This window comes from Pteropus medius, unplaced genomic scaffold (genome assembly GCF_902729225.1).
Source record: "Pteropus medius unplaced genomic scaffold, Ma_sr-lr_union100, whole genome shotgun sequence".
In the NCBI taxonomy this organism is placed as follows: domain Eukaryota; kingdom Metazoa; phylum Chordata; class Mammalia; order Chiroptera; family Pteropodidae; genus Pteropus; species Pteropus medius.
The window spans coordinates 10,645,967-10,657,769 of record NW_024352784.1 but is presented as its reverse complement, the minus strand read 5'-3'; the positions used below and the strand labels follow the sequence as shown (position 1 = coordinate 10,657,769).

General features: G+C 33.9%; 1 pseudogene; it reads right to left on the bottom strand.

Annotated features, from left to right (window-relative positions):
- Positions 1–11,216: 11,216 nt before the first annotated feature.
- Positions 11,217–11,335, bottom strand: LOC120590613 (uncharacterized; annotated as a pseudogene).
- Positions 11,336–11,803: the final 468 nt, after the last annotated feature.

Sequence of the window (11,803 nt, the reverse complement as noted above, 5' to 3'; positions counted from 1 at the left end):
AACCACATCCAAATGCTGAATAGCCACACGCTGTTAGTGGCTATCATATTGGACAACACAGATATAGAACATTTCTGACATCACAGAAAATTCTGTCAAATAGCACTGGTCTAAATTTTAATAATTGTGCTAGAGATAGAGGACATATTTTGGAAGAACGGCTCATAATTCAGATTGCTTTGTGAAAAATTAGATAAATTATAATAATTAAATTAAAAGCTGTCATTGATTGTCTGCCATGTTTCATATTGCTTATATTTGATACTCATAGATGTTAGTATTTTCACCTATAAAATCAGAGACTGAAGTTCAGAGAAGGTAAGTACCTCATCCAAGACTACTAAGCTAGTGAATGGGTTGAAGTGGAAGATCGGGCCCAGAGAGGATGGATACTTCAGAAGTTCAAATTGTATGTGTTAGACAGTAGAGAACAAATGAATGTTCCAAGCAAGAATGTGATGTGATGGGAGCTGCACTTGAAGAAAACTATTCTTGTGTTACTGGATTTGTGAAATGCATGTCTTTGGTCAGTGAAACAGTTTTCATCAGATGTCAGACACTAGATATCAGAATATTTTAGAGTTTAATGAATTCTCTATAAAACCCACATTGGGAATATCTTCCTTTGTCTAGGTTTCAAAAAAAAAAATGGTACAAGGAAGAGGGTAATCATATCAAGAAAATGTTATAAATTATCACATAGGCAGAAATGGTTTCTAGGATGCAAGCAACTCATGTCTCATAAAATGCCGTCATCTAAAATTTGTGGCTCATAAAATTATTTGTTCATATATATTTATAATGATCATATCCATACTCACACACTAATAATCACACCCACTCACACTCATATACCTACCTACATCTCCATGTATATGTATATGGTCTCCTAATGATTGCTAATTTTGAAAAGCAGAGTTTTTTCTGGCTTTATTTAAATATAATAGACAATTATTTGCTCGTATTTACATTTGTACAATTCAACGAGTTTTTTCAATTATAGTTGGCATACAATAATGTATTAGTTTCAGTTGTACAGTATAATGATTAGAGACCTATATAACTCAAAAGTGATCACTCCACTAAATCTAGTATTCCTCTTCCCTTTTACATATTAATTACATTATTAACTATTTTCCTTATGCTACACTTTATATCTCTGTCTATTTTGCAACTGTCCATTTGTACTTCTTAATCCCTTTGCCTTTTTTTTGCCATCTCCCCAACCTTTCTCCCATCTAGTAGCCCTCAAAATATTCTCCGTATCTATGAGTTTACTTCCATTTTTGCTGTTGTTGTTATTTTATTCTTTAGATTCCATATATATGTGAAATCGTGTGATATTTGTCTCTCTATCTGACTTATTTAATTTATCACAGTACCCTCTAGGTCCATCAAAGCAATATCTTTTCCCATCACCTTCCTTTCAGTCTCTCTGTGTCTTTCAATCTGAAGTGAGTCTCTTGTAGGCAGTATATGCAGGGGTCCTGTTTTCTTATCCTTTCAGCCACTCTATCTTTTGGTTAGAGCACTTAATTCTTTGCCATTTGAGGTACTTGTTGATAGGAATGTAGTTATTACCATTCTTTATTCATATTTTTGATACATGTTTTTTCTTCTTAAAGAATTCCCTCCAACATTTTCTGTAATACTGGTTTGATGGTGATAAATTCCTTTAGCTTATTTTTATCTGGGAAGCTCTTTATCTGTCTTTCGATTCTAAATGATAACTTTGCTGGATAAAGTATTTTTGGTTGTAGATCCTGGATTTTTATCATGTCGGATATTTTATGCCAAACCCTTCTGTCCCGCATAGTTTCTTTTGAGAAACCAGCTGCCAGCCTGATGGGTGCTCCCTTGTAGGTGACTAACTGATTTTCTCTTGCTGCTTTTAAGATTCTCTCTTTGTATTTAACTTTTGGCATTTTAATTATAACGTGTCTTCATGTGGGCCTCTTTGGGTTCATCTTTTTCGGGACTCTCTGAGCTTCCTGGGATTGTATGTCTATTTTCTTCATCAGGTTAGGGAAGTTTTCGATCATTGTTTCTTCAAATAGCTCTTCAATTTCTTGTTCCTCTTCAGCTACCCCTATGATCCAGGTAAGGGAAGTTTTCCATCATTATTCTTCAAATAGCTCTTCAGCTTTTTGTTTTCCTTTAGGTATCTCAATGACATGGATATTTTTACATTTAATTGTGTCCCAGAGGCTCCTTAAATTATTATTATAGTCTTGGCTTCTTTTTCCATGCTATTCTGATTGAGTGTTCTTAGCTTCCTCATCCTCTATATTGGTGGTTTGAGCCTCTTATTTATCCACTCTGTTTATTCCCTCTAATATACTGTTCATCTCAGATAATATGTTTTTCATTTCTGACTGGTTCCCTTTTTAATTTCCATTTTTATATTTTTTTATCTCTTTGTTAAAGTTCTTGCTGAATTCACCTATAATTTCCCTAAGTTCATTGAGTATCTTTATAACCAGTGTTTTGAACTCTGCATCTGTTAGATTGCTTGGCTCCATTATTCCTGGATCTCTGTTCTGTTCTCTCATATGGTTTCTGCTTTTTTGTCTTCCCATTTTAGCTGCCTTCTGTGTGTATTTCTACGTTCTAAGCAAAGCTCTTAAGTCTCCCAGTTTTATCAGCGTGGATATGTGTAGCAGGTGTCCAGTGGCACAGTCCTGAGAGGGATTGAGCTGCAGGCCAAGTTTAGTCCCAGCCTGTGCCCCTCCAGAGCTACCTGTAAAAATTTAGCAAGCAATCCATAGATGCTATTAGTTGCCTCAAGAAACTGCACCAGAAACTGAGGTTAGCTGCCGCCAGCATGAGTCTTCATGCTGCTCAGTAAGAAGCACTGAACTTGCTGAGGACACAACTAGTTGTGGTTTGGGTGGGACTGTGAGTTGGGAGAAGTGGAGTTTCAGGGAATCCTTTGGACATAGTGATCTCTGTTATCCAGTTTGATGATGTCTCAGCTATGACAGTGCTTTGTCCGCACACAGGGAGTGGGGAGGACTCAACTAAGGAACAATGGATATTGCCAGAACTTCTGCTGCGGAGAGAGCCTCGCCTCTGGCCCTCACTCCAATAACTCATGTTCCCCTGTAATTCTCTGGCGCCCCCTGTGCAGCTGACTTGGCACTGGTGCTAAGAGCAAGCAGGTCCGTCACCACGAAAGTCCTCTCGTGGACACAGCCCCTTTAAGAGGCATCTGCAGCTGCTGGGACCAGGCAGCCTCGCATCTCCACCCCCTCCTACTTTCTATCATTGCAAGTTGATTAATTATTTCTCTCCCTAGTTGTAGTGCTTCTGTTCATCTAGACCTCAGACGACTTTACTTGCTGTTTGCACTGTGTTTCTGTCACAACTTTGATTTGGTCGCAGGAAAGATGAACAAAACCTCTATCATCTGCCATTTTTCCACCATTTTCTTTTGAAAAGCAGAGGTTTTATTTTAACATGCAAATTAAGTAGGGCTTTAGTATTCTTAGTTTTATCTTTTCATTAATTCATTCAACAAATACTAATGCAAGCCTACTGTGCTAGGTACTAGAGCTGCGATGACAGTTTAGGTTATGATCTAGTGAAGATACAGAGAAGAAATAATGTAATTATACTACTCGATCAGTGCTACAATGATAATTTGTTCCCTTGCTAAAGCACAAACCTGAATGCTGAGCTGTGAATTAATAGGATATTGAATGATGATAGTCTATCATATCTCAATGCAGCTGAATTTTTCTCTCCTTCTCCTTATATACTTATAAATTCTCCTAAGGTTGTAAAAATGTTTTATTTATGAAATATTGCTGAGAAGGGAGAGATAAAACTTTAGTAAATGTTGAAAACTGTGGTTAAAATTTGAAGCTATGCAAGGAATTCATTACTCTCAACATAAATATAATTTGAGGTAAAGATGGAAGCCTGAAAAAAAATCCATTTATAAATTTAGGAGTTCACAAAGGTTTCAGGATATAAGTATGTATGACTCCCGAGAAATGTCAGGGTCTACTATAAGAAAGACAAATAAAAGACTACTCATTTTTGGTCTTCTAAAAACAAGTTGGATATGAGATCACAGTAGAAATACCATAATGACATTGGTGGATTTTATTCTTGAGGGTATCTAGGCATTATTGGTCTAAATATACTACATGAGAAATTCTTTATTGGGTCTTGAGAGCTATTTGGTTATTTACACAAAGAAGTGGATACAGGTCCTTTCTAATATTAGTCATAGAGTTTTGGAGAATTTTGTTACAAAGCAATAATAAATTGAAATATATTTTTTAGTATAAATAATAGCTCCTGTTCTGATTCTGCTATTCAAACATTATGAAGAATTCTGGTAAAGCCAGTATATACTATTAGGTAAACCCTTCCACAGACAAGAAGTATTAATTCTAAAATAAAAGAAAATAGAAACATGTGAAGAAACTTGAGAACCCCTAAATGCAAAGTCATATCAACAGCATGTCCGTTCTTGAAAGAGGAGGACAGCATTGGATAAATTTTGTATTTCTATGGCTTTTAGTCTGAGTATACATCATTCTGTGCCATGTGGGCCACAAAAACGTAGTCTTACACTCTTCAAGAACCAGAGGGAATAGTTTAGTGCAACTACAAAAAAGGAGACAGAGTTTGCAGATTGAGTCCAGCCAAGCTAATTGACTGCAAACACACACACACACACACACACCCCTATCCACTAACACTCTCCAGAGATGATAACAGAACCAAGAGCATTACAACATATTATTCATAATTCCAGAATAAAATCTGAAATCACCTGACATTCAAAGGTAATCAAACATGATCTATTCTGCAGAGAAACAAATACAACCAAGCAATACTATGAGATGACCCACGTATTATGATTAGCAGTAAGGCTTTCAAACCAGCTGTTATGGGTAGAATTGCATTCCTTCTAAAAACTATATTGAAATTTTCACCCCTAGAACCTCAAAATGTGACCTAATTTGGAAAGAGAGTCTTTATAGAGATAATTAATGTAAAATGAAGCCATTTGGGTGGGCCCTAATCTAATATGACTGGTGTTTTTACAGAAAGGGGATGTTTGGAGACAGACAGATATACACACATGGAGGAAACCGTGTAAACATGAAGGCAGAGATTGGAGTGATGTATCTATAAGCCAAAGAATGTCAAAAATACTAGCAAACCACCAGAAGCTAGGAGAGAGGCATGAAACAGATTCTCCCTCACATCCTTCAGGAAGAACTCATCCTGTTGATACCTTGACCTGTAAGACGATAAATTTTTGTTCTTTAAACAAACTAGCTTTTAGTCTTGGGAAGCTAATATGCCAGCCATTATAATTATGCTCAAAGATGTTAAAGAAAATGTTTATGAATGAAAAGATAGAAAATCTCAGGAGAGAAACAAAAACTATCAAAACAGAATCAAAGAGAAAACCTAAAAAATATAATATCTGAAAAAAATCACTGGATAGGATTAACAAAAGAGTGGAGGTACCAAAAATTCAGTGAATTTGAAGCTGTAATAATAATAAAAAATATTCAGTATAATGAACAGAGCAAACTAAATTGAAAGCCTAATGAACAGGATGTTAGAGACATGTCTAAGCTGTAACTTACATGTAAATAGGAGTTGCAGAAAGAGGAGAGAGTGGGACAGAAACAATATCTGCATAAACAGCAGCTGATAATTTCTTATATTTGATGAAAGACATAAAAGAAGCTCAGTGAATTTATCATAATAGAAACGGAAAAGCCCTACCTAGTCACATCATGTATAAATTGATGAAAATAATATATATATATAACATTTGAAAACAGCCAGAGAAAAAATTCGCATTACATATAAGAGAACAATAGATTGAATCATGACCGACTTCTCATCAGAATCATTGGATGCCTTGAGACAGTGGGAAACTATCTTTAAATGACTGAAAGAAAGTAAAAGTCAACCTACAGTATATCATTGATAATATTCCTTATGAATAAAAGCAAATAAATGCATTTTCAGATAAAAGAAAACTAAGAAAATTTTTTAGTCCAGCAGTAAAAGAAATGTTAAAGAAATTTCTTCCAGCTAAAGGAAAATTATGCTAGATGGAAACACTTGTCTTTAGGAAGGGATCAAGTATACCAGAAATGGTAAAAATGTGGATAAATATGAAAGACTACTTTTTCTTTTTAATTTCTTTAAATGATATATAACTGTATAACAAAAGTGACAACATTGTGTTGTTGGCTTATAAAATATGTAAATGTGTTACATACAGAAGCTAGAACATAAAGGATGAAGAGGTTGTAAACAGAACTACATATTAGAAGTTTTCTACTTTTGATATAAAATGATACAAAATTAACTCAGTGGACTGTGAAGAGTTAAGGTTGTATAATATAATCTTTAGAGCAACCATTATAAAATAATGCAAAGAAATACAGCTAATATCATAGAAAAGTTAAAATTCTACAAAATATTTAAATAATTCAAAATATGGCAGCAAAGTAGTAATAGTGGAAGAACAACAAAGAAAACTAAGAAAGTAGAAAACCATGAATATTTCACACCATATCAAAATATGTTGAGTGGTAATAAACTAAGCATTGCAATAAAGTGGCAGAGATTATCAGAGTGGATAAAAAAGCAAGACCTAACTGTGTGCTATTGCCAGGAAATACATTTAAACACAACTATATGATAGGTTGAAGTGAATGGAAGGAAAAAGATATACCTTGAAAACAGTAAAATCAAGACTGAAGTGGCTGTATTAATATTACATACAATAAACTTTTAAAACAAAGTGTATTACCAGAGATCAAAGGAGATATATCACAATGATAAAACAGAAAACAGTGTGAGGAAGACATAATATTTGTCAAAGTGTATGTACCTTACAACAGAACTTTGAAATACATGAAGCAAAAATTGTCATAATTAAAAGGAAAAATAGACAATTTCACAATCATTGCTGGAGATTTTAACACCCTGTCTTCAGCAGTTGATAGAATAATTATACTGAAACACTCAGTGGCCTATATATTGAAACAGATCTTTTGACAGGACATAAAAAAGTCTCAATACATTTGAAAATATTGAAAACATAAATGCTACAAAATAAATAACAATAAAATATTACCCCCTTGCCAAATATTGGCAAATTAACCCATACTCTTGTAAATGGATTAAAGGAGAAATCACAAGGGAATTAGAAAATAGTTTGAACTGAATGGTGCTAAAACTATATCAGGTTCTGTGGTATGTAGCTAATTAGGCTTTAGAAAGAATTTTAAATCTTGAATGCATATGTTAGAAATTTAGAGAGAAAGCTATAGTTTTAAATGCTTTAATGACACAGTAAAGATCTATGATAAATTACCTAAAGTTCCACCTTAAGAAGTTAGAAACAAACAAAAGGCAAAATAAACCCAAAATAGATAGGAAGAAGAAAATAATGAAGAGCAGAAATCAATGAAATATGTAACAAACAATAGATAAAATTAACAAAGTTGAATCTTCTGTATTTGCCTTCCAAGATTTAACCATGCGATCTTGCTGACACAAGAATCTAGGAAGAGAAGCTTTCTAGGATTTCAGAACCTGTGTACAAGGGGGAGCTTAGAATGGCAGAAATGGTGCTGAGTACAGGTACATATATTCAGAGACCAGAAATTTCAGCCACAAACTCCTGTGTGGTACAAAGTCCAGTACTACAGGGACTCTGTGTTGAAATCTTCAGCCTCTAGTACATTATTAGACACATAGAAATTACTGAGTACTTAGTGAATGGCAAGATAATAGTAATAAATAGGGTTGTTGACCTTAAATTCTCCTATGTCATCCTGGGTGAAAGGAACAAGACAAAAGTCACAAGCCTGGGAAACTGTGTGTGTGTATGTGTGTTTGTCTGTGAATAACTTTAACTGATCGTAGCTTTCAATTTTTGATCTTTTGTTCTCTCCTAATATTCTTTGCCTTTACAATGGTTGATATAATTTAACAGGAAATGTGACATTTCTATTTTTACCAAGAAATGTTAAGTGGAAAGATTCTGGGAACTAGACTCTCCATAGATAATTAAAATTACATGAGCCCAAGATGTCCAAGTCACTAATTATAAAAAAAAGAATATAATTTTATTGAAAAAATTACTTAGTAATTGGAAAATATAGACTAGTTAAGTGTGGGCCAGTAATGTCTTTCTACTTTTTAAGATAATGTATCCATGGAATAGTCATTAGTAACAACTTTCATTATGACTTTTCCATTTTCCAGAAAGCCACTTACCACAAAATAATTGTTTTTTTTATTTTCATCGAGGAAAGATTTTAATTGTAATAGTGTGTGTGTTATATTGTATAAATTGGGGACATTTAGAGAAATCAAAGTGATGTGTGATTTCAGATTTAAAAGAATTATTGGTAAAAACATTTAACATGAGATCTACCCTCTCAACAAATCTTTAAGTGCACAGCACAGTATTGTCAATCATAGGTACAATGTTGTACAGCAGATCTCTAGAACTTATTCATCTTGCATGCATAACTGAGACTTTATGCCTGTTGATTTAGCAACTTCTCATTTCCCTCCTCAATGACACTGATCTTCACAATGATTTCATCACCTATGACACAAAAAGCCCAGGTAACAATAGCAAAAATAGGCAATTGGTACTGCTTCAAACTAAAAAGCTTCTGTACAGCAAACAACAGAGTGAAAAGACAGCCTATGCTATGGAAGAAAATGTTTATAAACTATATGTTAGATAAGGGGTAATTTCCAAAATATATAAGGCATTATTAGAACTCAATAGCAACAACAACAAAACCCTAATAGCCTAATTAATTAATTAATAGACTAGAGACTTGTATATACATTTATACAAAAAGACAGACAAGTGGCCAGCAGGTATACCGAAAGATGTTCAACATCATTGATCATCGGGGAAATGCACATCAAAACCACAATGATACATCACTGCATACCTGTTAGAATGGCTGTTATCAGAAAAAAATACAAATGTTAGTAAGGATTTGGGAAAATTGAAACTCTTGTACACTTTGCTAGAAAGGCAAAATGGTCCAGTCATGATGGAAAACAGTAAGGAGTTTCCTTAACTAAAACAAAACAAAACACAACTAGAATATTATTTAGATTTTTTAATATTAAACTTTTTATTGTGAAATAGTTATAGGTTCATATGCAGTTCTATGAAACAATACGGAGAGTTCTTATGACCCCCTTTACTGTTTCTCCCAATGGTAACAACTTGCAAAACTATACTCCTATAATACCCCAACCAGTATGTTACCATTTATATGGTCAAGAAACAAAATATTTTCATTGCCATAAGGATTCCTCATGTTGTTTTTTATAGTCACACTATTTCTTCCCTTTAACAGTATGTAACCTTTTGGCACTGAATTTTTTCACTTAGCATAATTCACTGGAAATTCTTCCAGATGTGAGTTCCATAGTTCATTTCTTTTTTATTGCTGAGTGGTATTCGAAAGTATGGATAAGCCACTGTTTGTTTAATCATTTGTCCATTGAAGGGCAACTGAAAAGCTACTATAAACATTCATGTACAGTTTGTGTATGTGTATGTGTGTGTGTGAAGATAATTCTTAATTCCTATGGAGTAAAGCCCAGGAGTGTACCTTCTGGTTTATATGGTAATTATATATTTAGGTTCTTAAGAAACTGTCCAGCTGTTTTTCAGAGTGGCTGTACCATATCATAATCTCATCAGCAATGCCCCAGCAATCCAATTTTCTGTGTCCTCACTAGCTTTTGTTGTCACTATTTTTTGATTTCGCTATTCTGATATTTACATAATGATATCTCATCATAGTTTTAATTTGCATTTCCCTAATGTCTAATTATGTTAAACATTTTTCATATGCTTATTTGCCATCTGTATGTTCTCTTTGTTCAAATGTCTGTACATGTGTTTTGCCCATTTTTCAATCTGACTGTTACTTTTTACTGTTGTGTTTTGAGTGTTCTTTATATATTCTAGATCCTAGTTCTTTTTTAATATGTGGTTTGCAAATTTTTTCTTCCAGTCTGTAATTTGTCTTTCAAGCCTCTTAACAGAATCTTTTACATTGCAAAAGTTTTAAATTTTGATGATGCCCAATTTATCATTTCCTTTTATAGATTATGCTTTTGATATCTTTGCCTAACACTTAGCACCTAGCACTAGATACTTAAGATTTTCTCTTATTATTTTTTCTACACTTTTTCCATTTTTCATTTATATGTATGATCCATTTTGAATTAATTTTTTATAAGGCTCGAAAACTGTCTAAGAGGCCTATTTCATCTTCCTACAAGCAGAAATAAAATTTCAGACTTTTGAGAATATGTGAGAAGAGGCAAGGAAGATGAGCATGCTAATTACATGGGGAGCACACTATCTTGCAGAAAACATGGGCCCTGGATTTTAAAGGTGACAATCTGTATCTAATGACACAACTTAATGTAAAATTCATATTAAATTTATTGTTTTACTTTCTTTGCAAGGTTATTTTGAGGATAAAATAATAAAATCAATGAAAGAGATTTGTAAGTTGCAAAGTCAATGTAAATTCGAATTATTTCTGTGGTTGAGTGCAGCCAATCACAAGAAGGACACCTGGAATGGCTGGAGTACAGTCTGTATAGGGATTACAGTTTATGTTTCATACTTGCCTATTTCTCCATATTAAAGAAATCTGTTTTCCTTATTCCACCTATTATCTGGCTCTGTGTATCTGAAAACAAGTTAGTAGACTTTCTTTTGGAAATTTTTTATTGCTCGATCTGACAGTTTCCTAGATAATCTCCTTTTCATGCATCATCAATGGAAAGCAGATCAAAGGGTAAAGTTTTGCTTATATTTTCCAACACCTGAAAAGAAGAGACACAGTATAATTCTTATTCCTTTGCCTGTGGTAGGCAAAATAGTGTCATTCCTCCAAAGGTATCTATGCCTTAGTCCTTCAAACCTAGAATTTGTTACATTACATGGAAGGAGGGGGACTAAGGGTGTTAATCAGATGACCTTAAGATAAAGTGATAAGCCTGGATCATCCGGGTGTGCCCAATGTGATCACAAGCATCTTTTATTTTTTTATTTTTATTAATTTTTTATTTAGGCGACCCTTGGTTGACCTCACAAATTGCAAGGACCCTGTCAGCTTACAATCCCTTATTTTTTATTTGTTTATTTTTGTTTTTTATGTCTATAGCATCTGGCCTTTCTAGGTGGTCTCCCATCTAAGTACTAACCAGGCCTGACCCTGCTTAGCTTCTGAGATCAGATGAGATTGGGCATGTTCAGGGTGGCATGGCCATAGACCACAAGCATCTTTTAAAGTGGAAGAGGGAGGCAGAGAGGAGGTTGGAATCAGAGAGAGATTTGAAGATGCTATATTGCAAGCCAGAGAAAGCAAGCAGCCTTTAAAAGCTGAAAAAGGCAATAAAATAAATTCTTTGCTCAGGTTTCCAGAAGGAACTCAGCTTTGCCAACACCTTGATTTTAATCTATTGAGACCCAATGTGGACTTCTTATCTCCAGAAATGTAAGATAATAAATGTGTGTTATTTTAAGTAAGCAAGGTTGTGGAAATTTGTTACCACAGTAATAGGAAACTGACTCTATGATGAATTATTATTTAAATAAATCAAAATGATACAGTATTTTTTATTTCCATGAACTCCTAGAGTACTGCATCTATCCATGTCTCTATTTATACTTAGTCTCTTTTGTTTACTGTACCTGATGGAATGTATAGCATATAGCATATAGCTGAAAAATAGGTTGATC